Here is a 19,747-nt window from a genome sequence, read left to right as displayed (position 1 = left end):
TTCATCCACTTTCATTGGTAATATCTAGTCCCTCTCGTGAGTTTTGCTTGATCCCAGCATGTCTACATAAAACTCCTCAACCAGCTTGTCTTCAACTGTGTGCATTTGACTTTTCTGCCTTTGGGATCTACAGCATTTTGCAAAAATTTTTTTTTTTTTTTGCACATTTATAACAGTTTACCAAAGTCACAACACTCTTTTGGGCCATGCTGCGATCCACACCTTCCACATAACTGTCTGTACCCAGTCTACCTGCAGTAGTGGTTTTCATAGTGGTCGCACTTTTTGATTTGACCTTTTCTGGCTATACTCTTTTTTTGTACTTAGTACGTGGATAATCTGTTCTGGTGAAGTCAACTCTTTGACTTGTGCTTTCACAGTTTCTTCTGCCCTGCACATCTGGAAAGCTTTTTCTAAATTTCAATCTCCTTCATGGAGTAGTCTATTTATTAGAATAATATGTGGCATTGAAGACAATATGTTGTCTCTGACCAGAGAATCTGTCAGCTCACCAAAGTTACAGGTTTTACTGAGGCTTCTTAATTCTGTGACACTTTGCTCTATCGTGTCATCAGTTTATTGAATGTAAAAAAATTGTCTCAAAGGTCTCATTCCTGTTTGTCATGAAATGTTTCTCAAATTTAGTCAGTATTTTAATTAACTTAATACCTTCCCCCTCGGGTGTGTGTGTGTGTGTGTGTGTGTGTGTAAAATGCCTCCTCCCCAGCAACATACAAAATCACTTTATCATTTCGCTCCTTTGCCCCTGTGGCTGCTAAATATAATTAAAATCTCTGTTGGAATTTTTTCCAATTCTCTGAAACATTGCCTGACAGTTGCAGACTGGATAAAGGTTGCAACACATTCCTTTTTGGCTTTCTTCCTTCTAAAGATAGCCAAGCTACTGTTGTGCTCATAGAATACATACAAAAGCTTTTGTTCATCTCTGTTTGTTGCGCCACGTAATACTCTTGCCTCTGCTTTCAGTTTTAAACACAGGAGTTAACTTCAAAATTACTGCAGTCTCCTCACTCTGCACTTCTGACACCATGTAATGATATTGGGGGTTATTAACAAACCCGTGAATGAGAAATAAATAAAACGTTTATTTAAATAATAGAGAATATCTGTGGTGAGCTGCTGTATACAGCTACACTGTGTTCTCAATCCCCCTGTTCCCAGGGTATATCTCAAAATTCTTATATTCATAATACTGTCCCTTTTGAGTGAGCCTCTCTATTATAATCTTGAACAAACATATCACTATAGACTCTATCTTAGGAAGTTTCCCAGCTGTATCAAATACTGCAGTGCTCTGTCCCAGGGAAGAAAAGGCAAGCTATTTAATTTGTGTCGTCATTATTTTGGTAGGTTTGATGCAAAATAACAAATATATAGACTCATAGAAATGTAGGGCTGGAAGGGACCTTGAGAGGTCATTAAATTCAGCTCCCTGTGCTGAGACAGGACCAAGTAAACCTAGACCTAGACTATCTCTGGCAGTGTTTATTTAACCTGTTCTTAAAAACTTCCAGTGATGTGGATTCCACAACCTCCCTTGGAAGCCTGTTCCAGCGCTTAATTACAAAGTTAGAAAGTTTTTCCTAATATCTAACCTAAGTCTTTCTTGATACAGATTAAGACATTTACTATTTGTCCTACCTCCCGTGGACATGGAGAACAGTTGATCCCTGTCCTCTTTTTAACAGACCTTAACATATTTGAAGATGATCGGGTTCCCCCTCAGTCTTCTTTTCTCAAGAGTAAGCGTGTTTAGTTGTTTTAGCATTTCCTTATAGGTCAGGTTTTCTAAACCTTTTATAATTTGTCGCTGTCCTCTAGACTCTCTCCAACTTGTCCACATCTTTCCTGAAGTGTGGCGTCTAGAATTGGACACTGTACTCCAGCCGAGGCTTCAACAGTGTTGAATAGAACGGGACAATTACTTTCTATGTCTTACATACACTAAATATCCCCCAGAATATTAGCCTTTTTTGCAACTACATCACATTGTTGACTCAGATTGAATTTGTGATCCACTATAACCCCCAGATCCTTTTCAGCAGTGCTACCATCTAGCCAGTTATTCCCCATTTTGTAGTTGTGCATTTGATTTTTTCCTTCCTAAGTACTCTGCACTACTTCTTGTCCCGTTCCCCCCCATTCACACGTCAATAACCCTATCAAAGAAGGAAATTAGGTTGGTTTGGCATGATTTGATTTTGCCAAATCCATGATGTCTATTCCTTATAACCCTGATATCCCCTAGGTACTTACAAATTGATTGTTTAATAATTTGTTCCACATCTTTCCAGGTATCAAAGGTTAGGCTGACTCATCTACAATTCCCTGGGTCCTCTTTGTTCCCCTTTTTAAAGATAGCTACTAACGTTTGCCCTTTTCTAGTCCTCTGGAACTCACCCATCCTCCATGAATTCTCAAAGGTAATTGCTTACAGTTCTGAGATTGCTTCAGCTAGTTCCTTATGTACCCTAAGATGAATTTCATCAGGCCCTGCCAACTTTAATACATCTAACTTATCTAAAGATTCTTTAACCCATTCTTTCTCTATTTTGGCTTGTGTTCCTTCCCTCTTGTTGTTAATATTTGTTGTATTGAGTGACAGTCATTATTAACCTTTTTAGTGAGGCTGAAGCAAAATAAGAATTAAACACCCCAGTCTTCTTGATGTCATCTGTTATTAGCTCCCCTTCCCCACTAAGTAGAGAACTTACACTTGCCTTCATCTTTCTCTTGCTTCTAATGTATAAAGAACCCCTCTTGCTAGGTGCAATGCATTTTATGCCTTAGACTTCCTGATTTTTCCCTAAATACAAGCCCCATCCACTTACCTACACGCCTCACCCACTCTAGCCATCTCCTACCTGCCTGCAAAACTCTAACTGTGCCACCACACTGTGGCAAACCTCCTCCACACATTTGTGAGGCCTCTCATAATCCTCCTTCCCTAGATTGAAGTTGATCTGAGCAATGGAGAGTGATGGACAGTTGTGCCAGATTTTCAGAATAGCCCTGCATGCAGTAGTTTCTAATGCAGTCAGTAAGAACCATTGGGTGCTTGACTCTTAAAAATCTGTCCGTTTTAGGAGTTTTACTTTCTGCTATGGCCCAGCAGCACAAGCTAAATGGCATTGGGGCTAGTGTCTAGGCAGGTGGTTTAGGAGTGTACAGGCTGTGCTGGCCTATGGATGCAAGCAGTTCATTTTAAAGTCTACTTATAAATTTTTAATTTCCTTCAGGGTGGTACTTTTAAAAGTTATTCAGACTGAAAGTTGTCTCTGGTTTGCATCTGTCTCTATTCCACTTTCAGTTCTTGTTTTGATGCAAAGATTCATAAAGTCTCCTTTCACGGGAATACCCCAAATGTTGTCATCATCATGCCACCTCTTCACCATTAACACTCCACCAGAACTACCCAGATTGTCACGTGGTTCCAATGACAGTCAAACTCCCTAGGGGATGAAGGCTTTTCCTAATATCAAAATGACCAGGAATCTCACTTCACTTCAGCTGCTACAGGGTCGTGTTTCTCAGCTCTTCATCACAGGGGAAGAGCAGCTTGCCTGATTTCTCTTTGAGCCAGAATTTCTATTATCCCTTTTATCATGGATGATAAAACAAAGATTATATTTGCTAGGTGGTCCTGCAGTTAAGTAGGGGACTGGGAGTCAGGATTTTATTTTCAACTCTACCACTGACTCACTTTGTAACCCTGAGGAATGAGTCACTTCATTTCTCTGTGCTTCTCTGTACTTATCTGTAATACTGAGATGTTACTGCCCTAACCACTTGAGGCTTCATTAATTATTCAAAATAATCTGAAAGGCACAATATGGACCTACTTCTGTGAGATACTGAGCACTTCCTAAGCCGTGCAACAGTGCCATTAAAACCATGACGCTGTCATGAGACAAACTCTGGAGTAGTGAGCTCTCCTTAAAAGGACTGTCGGGCTAAAACCTTGGCACGGACCCTTTGAATTCTCTTGCAAATAATTAAAGATCCATGGCTTTTTAATTACACTCTTTACCCCCCGTGTCCTGACCAGGCTAAGCCTGGGCAAGTGCATGCTGGCTACTATCAGCTCTTGCTTTAATTGGATAAGGTATGGTTATTCACCTAAAGCCAGTAAGTTGGTAGGTGTTGGTCATCTGGGATGTTCTGAAAGAACCTGATCACAAAGAGACTATCTGTAATAGTTGAGGCAGGAAGAAGAGTAGAAGATAGATCAGCTCTGTCTCTCTTCTTCTCTTCATCTCCTGGAAGGCATGGCCCAAGTCTAGAGCAGGAGATGGCTGCAGTGCCCCGGGACAATTAAGCACTAAGGAGAGTGGCTGTTGCATGTAGTTCCTGGGGAAGGAGGCCAGCAACACCCCCATGAAAGGTAGCCATACAAAGGGTTGGAGGTGAGAGGCTGTAGCAGTCCAGTGGCCTGGCAAGATGGAGGCTGGGAAGAGACAGCCCAGTAGGAATCTGCCATGGAGATATGCAGCTTCATGGGAAAAGCAGGAGCCAGGGAGCAGAGTGAGCCCAGGAGAAGCTGCTCCGGGGTCCCAGAATATTAAGGTGACGCTGGCTTGCAAAAGGTGTGGAAGCTGCCAGGGAGCACGGACGGTGGCAGATCAAACTGACAAGCAGCCCACAGATTCAGCGTGAACCAGAAATGGAAGGGGCAGTCCATTAGATGATGCAGAAAGGCAGAGGATGCAGCTAGACTGAGGGGAAGTCTCCCCAGGGAAGGGGTAGGTGTAAGGAGAGGAGTGCGGTTCAGAGTGAGACCAGTAGGGGAACAGCTACCTACTGCAGCAAAGTAACACATGACAAATGGAGAACTGAGCCAGAGGTCTGGGTCTAGTGTGTACAGGAGAGCAGAACAAGGTAAGTCTGAGGAGGGGGCTTGCATTGTGATGCCGAAAGCTCAAGACTGGTGAGCAGAGAACATGTACCTGCCAATAGTGAGATGATGCAAACATGAGACCAATACGACCACCAGGGCCAGGCCCTGTCTTACAAGCCCTAAGAACTGATTTGTCCTCCCAGGAAGGAATAGAGTTGAAGGTGTCTGATGAACCATGACAGGAAGGTTAGCCTTTCCCATACTATTGCCCAGCCCTGCAAGGCAGAGTTAACTTTTCGCTGGCATAGGTTTTGCCCCTAGGGTACTGTAAGAGTCCGGTGTGGGGGCTCGGCTGTCTCAGGTGCGGCCGGGAGCCAGGCCGCCTCACTACACGGCCTCAATCAGTAGTTCAGTCTCCGAAGGTCCAAGCCCTATGTCAGGGCGGGCAACAAACAATAGTCCAAGGGCTCAGACCCTCAGGCAGGGGCTGAGCAAAATAAACAGTCAGTGAAGCCCAAGCCCTCAGTCAGGGTGGGGCAACAAACAATGGTTCAAGGCGCTCAGACCCTCAGGCAGGGGCTGAGCAAAAACAAACAGTTCAGGGGCTCAGGTCCTCGGGCAGGAGCTGAGCAACAACAATAGTTCAGGGACTCAGGTCCTTGGGCAGGAGCTGAGCAACAACAGTCAGTGAAGCCCAAGCCCTCAGTCAGGGCGGGGCAACAGACAGTGGTTCAAGGTGCTCAGACCCTCAGGCAGGGGCTGAGCAAACAGAGTCAGTAAAGCCCTAGGCAGGGCGGGGCAACAAGCAGTAAGTAGTTCAAGGGCTCAGGTCCTCAGGCAGGAGCTGAGCCACCACACAGTAGTTCAGGGGCTCAGGTCCTTGGGCAGGAGCTGAGCAGCAACAATAGTTCAGGGGCTCAGGTCCTTGGGCAGGAGCTGAGCAGCAACAATAGTTCAGGGGCTCAGGTCCTTGGGCAGGAGCTGAGCAAAACAAACAGTTAGTGAAGCCCAGCCCTTGGTCAGGGTGGGGCAACAAACAGTAGTTCACAGGCTCAGACCCTCAGGCAGGGGCTGAGTCAACAGCAACAGTTCAGGGGCTCAGACCCTCAGGCAGGGGCTGAGTCAACAGCAACAGTTCAGGGGCTCAGACCCTCAGGCAGGGGCTGAGTCAACAGCAACAGTTCAGGGGCTCAGACCCTCAGGCAGGGGCTGAGTCAACAGCAACAGTTCAGGGGCTCAGACCCTCAGGCAGGGGCTGAGCCAACAGCAGGTAAGTCCAGACTTCTATGTCTGAGCGCTGGTGTTAGGGGGAGACTGCCACCCGTGAGTGGGGTGGCAGGGAGGACACAGGCCCACCCACTCCACTGTGTCCCAGCCCGGGGCCCTACCAGCGGCAGTTAGTCTGCTGCTGTGTCGGTGGGGTTCTGACCGCAACACACCAACATTGGCTCAAAGTCTGCTGTAGCCAGACTGGGGTCAGCTACCCCCGGGCTACTTTCCATCTCCCCCTCCATGGGTACCTGCTCATCTCTGGTGTCCGGTGCTGGGTCCCACACCATGGGCTCCTCGACGTGCTGAGGACTGGCTAGCTCGGGCTGCTCCTCAGGACTTGGGTCGGGGGGACGCTCGAACCGCTCCTCGGGGTACCGGGCTCGGGGAAGGCTCGGCCAGTCCTCCTCAGGGTACCGGGCTCAGGGAAGGCTCGGTCCAGCAGGAGCTCGGTCAGGAGCGTCTGTCCTCTCTGGCCGCTAGGCAGCAACTGAGCTCTGGGGCCAGACCTTTATACTTCCTGTCCCGCCCCTGGACTTCCGGGGGGCGGGGACAGGCAGCAGTGGCTCCGCCCACTGCGGCGGCGGCTGTTCTGGCTCGGCCGTCTCAGGTGCGGCCGGGAGCCAGGCTGCCTCACTACAGGTACCTGCTTCCTTTCCTTGGACCTGCTTCCTTTCCCAGCCAGCCATAGCAGATAGTCTTTTCCTGTTAGCTGTATGTGTGTGTGCACACATGCATGCTGGGGACTAATGGTGTTACATCCCTTACAGCACAGCCTTTGAAGTACCTACAGCCCTTGCTTTTGAACTTTTGGCAGAGTGTCTGAAAAGGCTTGGTGTGCCATGGTATCCATGGAACCCCCAATAGATTGGTGGTGCTGCAGTTTTTGAGGTCTACTCTTTTGTGCCCAACTGTGCTTGATGCATTTCCTCCTGAGAGATGCAGTGTTTTGGCAGTGGCTACAGGGAAGGCCCCTCTCATTTGTAATTTTGGAAAGTGCCTGGGTGTGTGCAAAGATGTTTAGTCACTAAATAATAGGGAGTTTGGGGGAGGTCCTGGTTTACCTTAACTGGCTGGATGCATCAGTTTCTTCAGGTTCCCAGCAAACTCAGCTTGAGAGTCTGGGAAAGGAAGGGTAGGACACTATCAGGGGTGTCATCAGACATCACCGGGGTGGTGCTCTGCTTTGTTCAATGATGATAACAGCCAGCTGCGTGTGTGTGTTCCCTCTGTGCTGCCCAGGCTCTGCAGATAGCTGGCACAACAGATCTCATAAGAAAAACCCAGTGACTACGGACTCCGATAAGGTGTGAAGGCACCCAGCCAGGTTTATTGCCAAACGAAACACAGTCTCTAGCTCCCCGAATGAGATGTCTACATAGTACATATGTGCTCCCTGACAATGGACCGGCTCAGTCAGTGGCAGGATTTACCACTGCCCTCTAGGCCAGACAAAGACAACCACTCAGGGATGCATTCTTATACACAGGTACAAACACTTTACATATCACTCCTGACGTATTGAGGTACAATCCCTCTATGTAGTAAGGTGCCGCCTTTCTCCTTGTACATGTTGGTTTGAACAAGACAACTCTAGCCATCATATTACCCTTCTGCCCGTCTTTAGGATGGATCAGCCTGTTTCTTGTTACGTGTGGAATGTGCAAATATCAAAGTGTTCTTGGTACCATCCTGGCACCTGTTTATATCTCTATTGTCCAGTACCTTTTAGGTATGTGTATTTTTGCAACATCAGCCCTTTCCTTGTCAGCTCCTGTGAGCAGGGCCTGCCTCTGGCTCACAGCTTAACTTTGCTTTATGTTAGCAAAGTCTTGACCATTACTTTAGTTCAGGCCTTAGACCTCATACCGGGTCTCTGATACAAGGGTTTATGTTTCAGGATCTCATCTTACTACAAGTGGCAGGCTGTCATTACGCAGCTCCGTGCAATAGGAGAGAGTTGCTGGACCTGTTTGGAGGTAATTCTACCTCCATGCTTTGCTGCATAAAGTTTAAAGATCAGAAGCCTGTTCCTAAATGAAGGCAACTTATTGCTCCCTCGTGTGTGTCTGTATTTGTAAGGCTCATGCCTAGCAGGGTTATACCAGATACATGCAGGGTTTCTGTGCAGACTGGCCCACAGTTCACGCCATTGGAAGATGTTTCCAGCCTACGATTCCCACTGTCCAGTTTCATCCCATTTGCTTTTAGTTACACCCCATGTACCATAATAATAGTGTGCACTTTGGTAGAACTTTTCATCTGTAGATTTCAAAGCACTTCACCAAGGTCATTGGTATCATTATCCCCATTTTGCTGATGGGGAAACTGAGGCATGGGAGGGGCAGTGACTTGCCAATGGTCACCCAGCTGGTCAGTGACAGAGCTGGGAATAGAACGCAAGTCTACTGAATCACAGTCCAGGGGGCTACACTGCCTCTCTAAAGGATGCCTTTCTCTTTCTTGACGCTTATGTCCTTCAAATACCTGTAGCTATCTGCCTTCCCATGCGTGTTTAGTCAAATTTGCTTCTTTAGCGCTCAGTCGTTCCAGCCTCTAAATAGTGTGTGTTGCTCTTCCCAGTACTGTACTACATGGCTCTGGTACTGCAGTGTCCCAGACAATTGCATTCTGGTGCTCATGAGTCTACATAAGGCCTTGCTCTGTCAGTGTACCAGCCAAAGTGCCATGTCCTATTCCCCTGGCAACAGCATGCCCCAGCAGAGTGTGCACTCTCTGCCTCTTGTTTGGATACCTGCTTTTCAGCCATAACTCCTGGGCTATGAAGGCAAGGCCACACAGGCCATAAAATGTGTATGTGTCTGTCAGACAGGGTGGGTAAGGTAATATATTTTATTGGCGCAACTTCTCTGGTTGGCTGTCTCTCTCCACATTGGCAGGCAGGAAGTGGCAGGGTGGGTGTGGAAGAACAGTATAGTATATTCCATAGGACCAGCCATGTGCCCAGAACGGAATGCAGCATCTTAGGGGCAGAGGTGCTTCTCATCACAGCTGCCTGCTTGTCTTCAAGCTGATTGCCTTACAGGCAAGGAGATGTGGACTCACTGCAGCCAGTTCAGTGGTTTGCTGCTCCTATGTTGAGGGGCATAAAGGCCAGTGAAAGCACAGAGTGTTCCCCCCACTTCCTCTGCATGACTTCCATTCAGACATCCTCTCCAGCATGGCGGCCTCAGTGCCAATGCACTCTGCCTTGCAGAGATCAGGCATTACCCTCGTCAGAGCTTCACACCTCCACAATATGGTCTCTGTCTGGGGTGACCATATTTCCCTATGCTGACTACGGGACACCTGGTAAAATTGCTCATATTCAAGCAAGTTCAATGACAATCAATCAGAACTATGCAGTTTAAACATTCAAATTAACATCAAGTTGACTGAGCCCCTGTTAAAAAGAAATACTGAGTAGTTTGGATTCTTTTTATTTACCTTCTTATCTTTAAGACTTAAGTGCTCACACAGGGAGAGGTGACACATACACACTCTCGCATACCTTTCTCACACAGTGCGGGTGACCAACCGACCCGACCCTCCCTGACAGGCACTCGCCACCCTCCATGCCTGGCTAGGCCCCCAGGGTGGACCCACCTCTCCTGATACCTGGTAACGTATCTTCCCAAGGCAACATGTGGGGGGCATGCAGGGTAACATGCCCCCTCTCCTCAGATTTCTCCCAGGGTTCACACCAGAATGTGGCCAGCAGCAGCCTTTTGGAGCTGTGCAGGAGAGAGGGACGAAGAGAAAAGCTGAGGGCTTAAAGCAGCTGGTGCTATTAGAGTCAGCGGGCCATGACAATCCAGTCCATACCCAATCCAAGGCATTTTGGGGGTTGGAAACAAACTTTTCCCATGAGTAGAACATATCTTAAAATCAGAGATATTTTTTGTACATTGCCCAAACCCAGTGCAGTGTCTTCTATAAAAGCCTCTAGACTCTGTACTGGATTAAGCATTTGGGAAGGGACTCACCACATTGTGCAGTGAACTACTTTGGGGGCTTTGTTGCAGATTATGGGAGCTTTAGATTATTCAAAACCTTACTTTAAAAAAACAGTTAAAGTAAAGATGATAGAGCGAGATTCTAATCTGATGCTCAAATAGGTCATTCTGAGCTTTGAGCTCATTTGCCTTGCAAAGTTGAAAAGCTCAATACGTTGTTGATGAGAACTAGATTCCCCGCCCCATTCAGTTAAATTATTAACCCCTCATCAAAAAGGGAAGTAGGTTCATATTCTCTGTCAGAGCCGCTACCCAAACCACTGGAGGAGAAAAACAGTGCCTCTCAAATAATGGGGCCCTACAGCATCTCTATGAAGAGCTATGACATGGTAAGTCATGCACAGGTCTTTGTTTTTGCAATGTCCATGAGTTTAGGTTGAGGATTCTAGGGGGTGATGGGTGTTATAGCTGGACTGAGGAGCTTAGCTTTTAACCTCTCCCACCCACAAACACATACTTTCCCTCTTGTTTAGATAAGTTTGGTCTTGAGCTAAAATTTCAAGCCAACATCATTAGACCCCCAAAGCACCTATTTAGGGATGTTTTTGCCAGCTGCAGGAGGTGCAGATGAGAATGCCAGCCCTTCTCACATGCTATGATTATTTGTGCCATATCTTTAAAGTGTTTTCATCAGTGGTTGGCTCTACAATTCTCCTGCTGTCAGTGCTGGGATTGCAGTCTCTGTTCTTGTGGCCAAAAGGCTCATTCTGAGATGGTGGGAATCAGATGCATCTCCTTCCTAAGTTAACTTGCTTAGAGAGAAGCCCACCTCGTGTAGTCATTTAAACCAGCAGAGAGTGGGTTTAAAACGCGTATTCAGACTTGACAGCATTTTACACCACTGTGCACTGGTGTAAATGAGTGCACAAGGTGCAGTGGCATGGGAAATCAAACCACTAACTTTAACAAACAGGAGTAACTGGGTAAGCTACAATAACATTGGGAAACACGTGAAAGACCTACATCCCACAATAACATAATTGTACACTCACATCCCTGTCTTCATTTTATCCTTTTCTATGAGTGGGTTGCCTTGCGGAGCCTGCCTGAGAGCAGTTCTGTAGGCTACAGGCTGTAGAGTATTTATGTTTGAGGGTTTTTGACCAGGAGGGAAGCTATACTACAAATATCCTAGATTTGAATTATGACAGAGCATATTCCATCCTCTAATTAACCTTGTAAATTGAAAATAATAATATCTTGTAAAAGATGATTGTTCCATGCTAAGGAAAGCTCATGGCAGATTTGCCACAAAGCTTGGCTTTTAAATAGAGGGGCTCAGTTTTTCAACTTTTTTTTAAATTAAAGATGACTTTTCAAAGGAAATTGTTTTATTTCTGTTCAAATCAAAATGTATTTGTTCCATTTTGGTTTAATTTTTCCCCTTACCTTTTTCTTCCTTGTTTCCTTTGGGGTGGGGGGGAAAGGTCAGAAAAGGGAAAAAGCAGCCCTCACCTCCCCTCTTTCTCCCCCCCCCCCCCCAAAAAAAAACCCCAAACAAACAAACTCCCGAACAATTTTTTATTTGTTTGGTTGAAAAATCCTGTGAAAACTTTAAAACAAAATTATTTGTCAGAATTTTTTTGCAAACAATACTTCCCCTTCTTTGATCACCCTGACCCCTCCTTTTAAATGAAAGGCTCAAGCAGGAGAATCATGGTGGTGGAGTTTAGCTGGAAGTAAAGCAGAGCTCACTCCTTAATGAAAAAAGTGAAAAGTGGGAGCAGCATATCAACAGCAGCAGCACTGGCTGGGTGCAGGGGCAAAGCACGGTGAGCGGCAGGTTGGGGTGGCAGTGGTCAAAGTACAGAATCCAGTGGGTAAGCTCTGCAGCACAACTCCTAATGGAATCTTAGACCAATTCTGATTTTTTTTTTCTTTTCACCCTCCTCTCGGTTATATGCCTTATATATAACATAAGAACATAAGAACATAAGAAAGGCCGTACCGGGTCAGACCAAAGGTCCATCTAGCCCAGTATCTGTCTACCGACAGTGGCCAATGCCAGGTGCCCCTGAGGGAGTGAACCTAACAGGCAATGATCAAGTGATCTCTCTCCTGCCATCCATCTCCATCCTCTGACGAACAGAGGCTAGGGACACCATTCTTACCCATCCTGGCTAATAGCCATTTATGGACTTAGCCACCATGAATGTATCCAGTCCCCTTTTAAACATTGTTATAGTCCTAGCCTTCACAACCTCCTCAGGTAAGGAGTTCCACAAGTTGACTGTGCGCTGCGTGAAGAAGAACTTCCTTTTATTTGTTTTACACCTGCTGCCTATTAATTTCATTTGGTGACCCCTAGTTCTTGTATTATGGGAATAAGTAAATAACTTTTCCTTATCCACTTTCTCAACATCACTCATGATTTTATATACCTCTATCATGTCCCCCCTTAGTCTCCTCTTTTCCAAACTGAAGAGTCCTAGCCTCTTTAATCTTTCCTCATATGGGACCCTCTCTAAACCCCTAATCATTTTAGTTGCTCTTTTCTGAACCTTTTCTAGTGCTAGAATATCTTTTTTGAGGTGAGGAGACCACATCTGTACACAGTATTCGAGATGTGGGCGTACCATGGATTTATATAAGGGCAATAATATATTCTCAGTCTTATTCTCTATCCCCTTTTTAATGATTCCTAACATCCTGTTTGCTTTTTTGACCGCCTCTGCACACTGCGTGGACATCTTCAGAGAACTATCCACGATAACTCCAAGATCTTTTTCCTGACTCGTTGTAGCTAAATTAGCCCCCATCATGTTGTATGTATAGTTGGGGTTATTTTTTCCAATGTGCATTACTTTACATTTATCCACATTAAATTTCATTTGCCATTTTGTTGCCCAATCACTTAGTTTTGTGAGATCTTTTTGAAGTTCTTCACAATCTGCTTTGGTCTTAACTATCTTGAGTAGTTTAGTGTCATCTGCAAACTTTGCCACCTCACTGTTTACCCCTTTCTCCAGATCATTTATGAATAAATTGAATAGGATTGGTCCTAGGACTGACCCTTGGGGAACACCACTAGTTACCCCTCTCCATTCTGAGAATTTACCATTAATTCCTACCCTTTGTTCCCTGTCCTTTAACCAGTTCTCAATCCATGAAAGGACCTTTCCTTTTATCCCATGACAGCTTAATTTACGTAAGAGCCTTTGGTGAGGGACCTTGTCAAAGGCTTTCTGGAAATCTAAGTACACTATGTCCACCGGATCCCCCTTGTCCACATGTTTGTTGACCCCTTCAAAGAACTCTAATAGATTAGTAAGACACGATTTCCCTTTACAGAAACCATGTTGACTATTGCTCAAGAGTTTATGTTTTTCTATGTGTCTGACAATTTTATTCTTTACTATTGTTTCAACTAATTTGCCCGGTACCGACGTTAGACTTACCGGTCTGTAATTGCCAGGATCACCCCTAGAGCCCTTTTTAAATATTGGCGTTATATTAGCTAACTTCCAGTCATAAATTATCCTATTGGCAGAAAAACAGATAAGATCAGTGGTGTTTCCTTACTGCTTAACCTGCCCAGGTCCAGATAGGGGATGTAGTCTGTGACAGACACAAAATTATTAATGCAGGGAAATTAAAGTGCTGTGGGATTTGTTCCTTGGTTGTGAATAACTTTCCAGAACTTCAGCTCCATGACTTTATCTCATCTGTAAATGATATTCAACTGTGAGGGGAACACCAGATCTGTGTGGAACATGGATGACTTTGGAACTGAAGAGATGGGCAGTTGTGAGGTAGAGTAGAATCAGTTTTATGTCCTTCTAGCACTTGAGGGAGGCTGAACTTGATGAACTAAGCATGCAGTGCACTCCCAAACTGGTCATTGCCCTGCCCAGAGCTTCTTGGGGATTTTGACTGCTTAAGTGGGATTTAAATTATGCCTTCACGTGTGAGGGATGTCTTTTCCAACTCTGTTTTCTAGGAGCCTCTTAAGCAGAAAGCCTGAGGGATTGCATTAAATAAATGTAATCTCTCTATCTTCCTGCAAGGGAAGATACACACACAATTATTGCCATGTTTGGCTTGCCAGTTCTGTTTTATTTTACATGTAATTCCCCATCATTACACACAAATACCCACAGCAGTGACAAACGGAAGCTGTTACATAAGCCTCCTGTTCTATTCCTTCCTCCTTCCTTATTTTTAGGCCCCTTTTTCCTGCTACTAGAGCAGGGGTCGGCAACCTTTCAGGAGCCGTGTGTCAAATCTTCATTTATTCACTCTAATTTAAGGTTTCACGTGCCAGTAATACATTTTAATGTTTTTAGAAGGTCTCTTTCTATAAGTCTATAATAAAACTAAACTATTATTGTATGTAAAGTAAATAAAGCTTTTTTAAATGTTTAAGAAGCTTCATTTAAAATTAAATTAAAATGCAGAGTCCCCCGGACTGAGGGCCAGGACCCAGGCAGTGTGAGTGCCACTGAAAATCAGCTCGCGTGCTGTCTTCGGCACCTGTGCCATAGGTTGCCTACCCCTGGGCTAGAGGCTTTCACAAGCACACACACGGTTTTCCCAGCAAATCCATCCTTAAAGCAAAATGTTGAGTCCCTAGCCAAGCGGCAGGAGTTGGAAACAGCCTGTTGCCCCTGTGAGTCATGGGGACTAATCTCTGCACCTGCCATACTGAATGCGGTAAGGTCCCTCACATCTGTGTTCCAATAGCCCTAGTGTGTCACACTCTATGCAACTCTTGTCGCTACGCTCCAACCCCTTTCTGCTTCAGCTTCAGCTTGGATTCATGATACCTAAATACTTTGTCTCTTTGACTCATCTCTGTCCGCTCCCACCCACACTTGCTGCTCTCTCCCAGCCTGAGACATACATGAGAGGATGGCGCAGTCACAGTACTGTGCACATTTCCCAAGCCAGAGGCGAGTGGCTTACAGTAAAAAACAAACAATACCCTACCTGTCACCTTATCAGAGATGAGATGGTGGTAGATAGTGGTGCTTGAGTGCTGCATCTTCTGTTGTAAATGCAACTTGATGCTGACAGCCACTCTCTGCAGTTAAAACCGTTTAGCACTGTGCAGTCACTGCTCATGTTTTGAAAGATTTCTATCCTTTTCTTTTGACACCATGCTGCGCTCTTGTGATTAACCCTGCAGTTCCAAATTGTTCTGCAGCATCTCCTCCTCCCTCTGATGTGTGGAACCCCCCAATCCTTCCCTGGCTCTTGAGCAGCCTGTTTAGTTTTGTTTTGCTAAGGGAAAATGTAAGCTTTTTAGAGAAGGAACCTTGTATGCATTTGATGAGATGCTGTGCACATTAATAGTACAGCAGCTGGTGGGCTGCAGATGGCATAGATACTAAGGGCCCTTTGAAACAAGAACCCCTTAAGGATGTATTTGTCAGGTATGAGGTTATATAACCACCCCAGCATTGGGTTAGACCGTGGGCATTGGTCCTTGCCAGTCAGTGCTATTAGCACAAGTTCCATGGGCATCATTAATTCCTGGTATGTATGAGCTAGGCAGTTGCTAGGAAATATTTTTAGGAACAGAAAAATATGAAATTAAGGGTAGTTTAAAGACTCCCTTTGCCATCTCTCCTCTTTTGCAGAGTTTTAGTTAGTGGAGGTGAGTGTTGGTCCCTCCAGGTTGGTGCCCTGCTGTTGCTTTAGATGAAGGCAGAAAACCCGACCAATTGTGTGGACTGGATTGAGGGTGTGTGGTTTCTTTCCTGCCCTCTTGGCCTATTGGCTAACTCCCAGAAGCATCTGCCAGGAGGAGGCGCTGGGGAGACACGAGTAAAGCAGCACCAGCACCGTGCTGTTTTCCAAAGCTGCACTTTAAAGATTTGCCTGAGTGCACAGCAGCTACAGCTCTCTGCCACAGTGCAACGTCCCATGGGTTGCTCTCTATGGGTGACAAGCTAACAACATGCCATTGCCTTAAGTGAGACCTTCACTTGCTGCAGCCAGAGATAGCTTGTCTGTGTTTCAGGGGGTTGTCCCCAACCAGGGAGCTTTCTGTCTCTGCCATGTGGCCTAGGGTCTCATGACTGGGGAGATTCACACTCACTGTATTTCACAGGACAGTTGAGCTGTTTCTAAAAATAAAATGCAACCAAAAAAAGAAAAAAATAGCTCTGAAAACAGCTGAAGCAGGAACTATGGCTAATGGGGGAAGGTGCAGCAGGTGCAGGCAGCTACAGCTGGCAGTGAAAGGTATGAAAACAGCAAGCAGAAACTTCCGCTGTGGTCAGTGCAAGAGTCTCAGTCTCCAGAGAAGGTGTTTGGGAGGGGGAGAGCGTTCAGCCTGACTGCAGGGGAACCCTTACCATCTTCTAGTTAGTATTTGTTGAGCTGTCTGTAACATTTTTGCCATGAGCCTTTGCTTGGCCCTTTGTTCCTCTTCTCCTCATTGGTTTCTACCCTCCCCTTTCCCCAAGCACTCTGGTTTTGGCGAGCATTAGGCTCTGGCCATTGCCTGCCTGGAGCAGCACAGGACAGTCAGAGCATGTGCTCCATGTGAGGGCTGGGCTTTGGCAGCTTTCTAGTGCTCAGGACTTTGATTTGATTTCTGCTTTGAATAAAAAACTTGGTGTGTGATACAACTCCATGGGTGCCAAAAGGACTATAAAAGTGAGGAGGGCAAGCCCCGCACCAGCAGGATCTTCTTTAAATCCCTGCCTTCCCTCACTCCTTACCCTCCTTGCTGGCAAGCCCAAGGCCTTTGGGTAGTGGGTCCATCCTGCTTCCCAAACCTGGTTAGGCCCCAGCCCCTAGAAGCCACTGCTGTGGTTTCAGCCACCAACAGGTGAGGGACCAGCTGCAGACATGCAAAACACCACAAACCAGGACCTGACCAGCATCATGCATGTGCCACAAGGCAGAGCAGAACCCAGCTGCCGCCAGCCAGGCACAGTGTGCTCCCTCCCAGCCAGGTTTTTAAAAGTAGGAGGCAGTGGCCCTCCCATCTCCAGTGCCTACGTACAGCTCACTCCATTGGTCAGCTGCTGTGTTGTTCCCAGTGCAAATCTCGGTTTGTGTGGCAGCATCACGGCCTGCACATTGAGCGTGGACCAGCTATCACAAATTCCCAGTCGTAGTTCAGCCCAAGGAGCTCAGACAGCCGGGGTGTCACACTGCGGGACAGCACTGAGTCAAGAGGAGTGGCAATACATCTTCTGTCTCAAGACACAGCATGGTTTGTAATCACCCTACAGACAAATCAGAGAAAGTCCTTAGCACCAGTGTGTGACGGTAGTTTTGGGAACAGAATATGGAATTAACATGATAGAAAACTACAGAAAAGTTTATTAGAGGGACACAACCAAGCCAGGTGAAATGGGCAACACAGTAGTGACTAATGCACGTAGGAGGGGAAATGTGCTATTTGTAGTCCTTACAGGTTCTGAATTAATTGCATCAACTCAGGAAAGGGCGGCCAGCTCAATGGAGGGCTCTGCCCAGTGTGCAGCAGTGCTCAGAAAGCAAACTACTGGTGAGTGTCAACAAGGAATAGGGTGGAGAATGATATGGAGAATATTCTAATGCCGCTATATAAACCAACAAGACATCCTCCTCCAGGCAGTCTGTGTAGTTCTGGTCCCCCATCCCAAAAAGGATAACAGTGGAATTAGAAGGGGTCAAAGAAAGGTGACAAGAATGATCAAGGGCTGGGGGAAAAAATTATGAAAAGAGACTGGAATTGTTTACCTTAGCAATAGCTGAATAAGAGGGGACCTGATAAAAAAGTCTATACAATAATGAATGGGATAGAGACAGCCGACTGGATGCTTGTGTTCACCCTGTCCCATAACACAAGAATAAGGGGACATTCAATGAGATTGAGGGTGGCAAATTCAAAACTAACAAAAGGAAATACTTGTTCACGCAGTGTGTAATTAGACTGAGGAACTCATTGCAACAGGAAATAGTTGAAGCCAGGGAGTTAATAAGATTCAAAAGAGATTGTAGAACATAACATAAGAAAGGCCGTACCGGGTCAGACCAAAGGTTCATTTAGCCCAGTATCTGTCTACCGACAGTGGCCAATGCCAGGTGCCCCTGAGGGAGTGAACCTAACAGGCAATGATCAAGTGATCTCTCTCCTGCCATCCATCTCCATCCTCTGACGAACAAAGGCTAGGGACACCATTCTTACTCATCCTGGCTAATAGCCATTTATGGACTTAGCCACCATGAATTTATCCAGTCCCCTTTTAAACATTGTTATAGTCCTAGCCTTCACAACCTCCTCAGGTAAGGAGTTCCACAAGTTGACTGTGCACTGCGTGAAGAAGAACTTCCTTTTATTTGTTTTAAACCTGCTTCCTATTAATTTCATTTGGTGACCTCTAGTTCTTGTATTATGGGAATAAGTAAATAACTTTTCCTTATCCACTTTCTCAACATCACTCATGATTTTATATACCTCTATCATATCCCCCCTTAGTCTTCTCTTTTCCAAGCTGAAGAGTCCTAGCCTCTTTAATCTTTCCTCGTATGGGACCCTCTCTAATCCCCTAATCATTTTAGTTGCCCTTTTCTGAACCTTTTTTAGTGCTAGAATATCTTTTTTGAGGTGAGGAGACCACATCTGTACACAGTATTCGAGATGTGGGCGTACCATGGATTTATATAAGGGCAAAAATATATTCTCTGTCTTATTCTCTATCCCCTTTTTAATGATTCCTAACATCCTGTTTGCTTTTTTGACCGCCTCTGCACACTGCATGGACATCTTCAGAGAACTATCCACGATGACTCCAAGATCTTTTTCCTGACTCGTTGTAGCTAAATTAGCCCCCATCATGTTGTATGTATAGTTGGGGTTATTTTTTCCAACGTGCATTACTTTACATTTATCCACATTACATTTTATTTGCCATTTTGTTGCCCAATCACTTAGTTTTGTGAGATCTTTTTGAAGTTCTTCACAATCTGCTTTGGTCTTAACTATCTTGAGTAGTTTAGTATCATCTGCAAACTTTGCCACCTCACTGTTTACCCCTTTCTCCAGATCATTTATGAATAAATTGAATAGGATTGGTCCGAGGACTGACCCTTGGGGAACACCACTAGTTACCCCTCTCCATTCTGAGAATTTACCATTAATTCCTACCCTTTGTTCCCTGTCCTTTAACCAGTTCTCAATCCATGAAAGGACCTTCCCTTTTATCCCATGACAGCTTAATTTACGTAAGAGCCTTTGGTGAGGGACCTTGTCAAAGGCTTTCTGGAAATCTAAGTACACTATGTCCACCGGATCCCCCTTGTCCACATGTTTGTTGACCCCTTCAAAGAACTCTAATAGATTAGTAAGACACGATTTCCCTTTACAAAAACCATGATGACTATCGCTCAAGAGTTTATGTTTTTCTATGTGTCTGACAATTTTATTCTTTACTATTGTTTCAACTAATTTGCCCGGTACCGACGTTAGACTTACCGGTCTGTAATTGCCGGGATCACCCCTAGAGCCCTTTTTAAATATTGGCGTTACATTAGCTAACTTCCAGTCATTGGGTACCGAAGCCGATTTAAAGGGCAGGTTACAAATCTTAGTTAATAGTTCCGCAACTTCACATTTGAGTTCTTTCAGAACTCTTGGGTGAATGCCATCTGGTCCCGGTGA

The 19,747-nt window shown here is 45.5% G+C and overlaps 1 protein-coding gene across 1 annotated transcript in view; it reads left to right on the top strand.

Annotated features, from left to right (window-relative positions):
- CXCR5 (C-X-C motif chemokine receptor 5) overlaps nt 1-19,747 on the top strand; it is a 46,278-nt gene that overhangs the window by 18,635 nt on the left and 7,896 nt on the right. The gene's annotated exons all lie outside the window — the stretch shown is intronic.

The sequence above is a fragment of the Mauremys mutica genome, chromosome 22, assembly GCF_020497125.1.
Source record: "Mauremys mutica isolate MM-2020 ecotype Southern chromosome 22, ASM2049712v1, whole genome shotgun sequence".
Taxonomy (NCBI): Eukaryota; Metazoa; Chordata; order Testudines; family Geoemydidae; genus Mauremys; species Mauremys mutica.
This window is presented reverse-complemented; position numbering and strand designations above follow the sequence as displayed.